The sequence below is a fragment of the Pteropus alecto genome, unplaced genomic scaffold, assembly GCF_000325575.1.
Source record: "Pteropus alecto unplaced genomic scaffold, ASM32557v1 scaffold45, whole genome shotgun sequence".
Lineage (NCBI taxonomy): Eukaryota > Metazoa > Chordata > Mammalia > Chiroptera > Pteropodidae > Pteropus > Pteropus alecto.
Window position 1 is genome coordinate 35125262 of NW_006442491.1, and position 2532 is coordinate 35127793.

Here is a 2532-nt window from a genome sequence, read left to right on the forward strand (position 1 = left end):
CGGTTAAATTTGAATTTCAGATATACGATGAGTAATTTTCTAGTCAAAGTGTATTGCATGAGACATAATTACACTTTTAAAACATGTTCATGATATATCTTAGATTCAGATTGCATTGGATGGGTCTTTATTTTTCTTGCTATATCTGGCGATCCTATTTCCCAGGTCCTAGAACTGTGCCTGACTTACAGCTCAAGCTGGAAAATGTGTGTCGAATGAATGGATGGACAAATAGACCCCTGTCCTTGGGGGTTTATTCTTTTTAGGGGCTGCAAATTAACATAGATTATACACTTCCTCATTGCTGGGCACGGGGCTAGGCCCTTCCCAAATGATTATTTTCACCCTAGAAAATACCAGCTTTTTTAGGGGCTTGGAAAAAATAAATTTTGCCAAGCCTCCCCAAAAGGCCATAAAGAGGTTTGTTTTCATTTGTCCTCCTTCCAAAAAGCGCTTAATTGCCCCAAATAGAGATTCACCAATGAAACTCACAGGTCTGCAAAAATCCAGGTTCGCCTAGCTAAAATCCCACTGCATCTGAGTTAGCTGGCATTTGCAAAGAGACCTCTGGTTAGGGGATGTTTTTCCCAGAGGTAGAGAAATATTGAGGGAAGGAGGGTTAAATTCAGCTAAGAATTAAGTAGTGGATGAGGGCTATATAAATGATTTCGTGCTGATGGCTCGCCAGAATGCATTTGCGTTCTGTCTGTGTTCCCTGTGTCTACTTTTCACATCGTTTTAGCCCATCCTGCTTCTCCCAGGCGTGTTCCCATTTGTCTTTTAAAAACTGGGTTGGCCACACTCATTCGGTAACTCTCTCACTGTTCATTTTCCTGACTCTCTCTGACTCTTATTGTTTCGTTCTCTTCCAAAACCGTCTCGTAAGAAGTTCTCCCTGAGTCCCAGGACCTTTGCAGTCCACACGGGGGATTAAGTTAAAGAAGCCGATAAAAGAAATGGAATTAAAAAAATAATGATAACTTTAATGAAGTCAAAGTTGCTGAAGCAAGTCTAAAGCTAATGAATGTGTAAAGAAATGTTGCCGAATGTAGTTAACTACGAGTCAGAACCTCTTTTAGGACTTTTTAAAAAAGAAACCTATTGACAGTAAAAGAATTAGAGTCCTTTCAGGGTTCCTAACAGCTTTTATGTAGCGTCAAGCACTATTCTAAGTGCTTTACTTGTATTATCTTGTTTAATCTTAAAACAGCTCTATGTGGTAAGTATTATTCCCATTTTTACAGATGGGGAAACTGAGCCTTAAGGAATCTAAATAATCTAAATAATATGCCCAAGATCCCTTAGCTCTGTTAAAAGGTAAACTGAAGCACATTAAAATGTTTCAGAGTTTATTTGAGTGTGCATCGATTCGAACTGGACGGCACCAAGCAAGAGCTGATGGGGGACAGGAGCCAGGAGAGAGCTTTGAACAGAAGAGACGAGGGAGCAGAGCGAGGGAATCGTTTGATTGACTATAGTTTAAGTGGCTTCCTTTTTTGGGAAAGCCGAATTGGCTGTTTGTGATAGGCTGGTCTTCCGTTTCATTTTCTCGGATGCTAGTGCACCGACTGTGGCTTACCTGTCGGTTTGCTGCCCTACGCTTCCCAGATGTGAACGCCATCCCAGTCTAATAGATGCCTCTTTTACTAAAGAGGAGGCTCACATTCGAACCCAGATGTGCTGATTCCCGAGCCTACCGCTTAAGTTCCTAACATGTGCTGCTTTAAGGGTCAGAATATAAATATTTTAGGCTTCGGAGGCCATGTGGTCTCTGTTGCTATTGTATTGCAAAAGTAGCCATAGACGATACATAAACTAATGGGCGTGGCTGCGTGCACCGATAAAACTTTATTTACAAAAACCAGTGGCAGACTGGGTTTACCCACAGTGTAGTTGCCAACCCCTAGTCTCAATCGTAAGAACCTCGGACACGATCTTTTATTAGTTTCAGGTTTTTGGTAGAAGCCATGAAAAATTTAAACACTTTACTCCCTGGACTCAACTAAGAGGAATAGTGATTTGAAATGATTTTGTCTTTCTTTTCCTAATTCTTAACCTAAGTGGTGAATATACAAGTGTGAGAAAGGGGAGATTTTTCAAATCCCTGGTGGGTTTGTATGTGATTCAAACCAAATTCTAAGGCACTTATGCCAACACTGCAGATAAACTGAAATCCGGAGATTAAACTACAGAATTTGTCTTAGATGTAGTTGTTGTTTCTGTTTTAATTACCTACTGAGAAAAGCAACAAGTTTTGATGGGAGGTAGGGTGGGAGACGGGGTGTAAATTTCATATTCCTCGTTGCACATTCTGCCAGTGCCAAAAAGACCCTCTACTCAGTTTAAGGCAGAAAAATGCAGCAGTTATTAAAATGCTTGGGTTTCTGAAATTCATTCATTCATTTACCAAGTATTTATTCAGTATGGTCTCTGGGTACGCCGGGTTCTGTGGTAGTTGCTGGAAATAAATACAGTGTGACAAAAAGCAAGAACAGTGTTCCTGCCTTCAGAATGCCCAGTCTACAGGCTCAA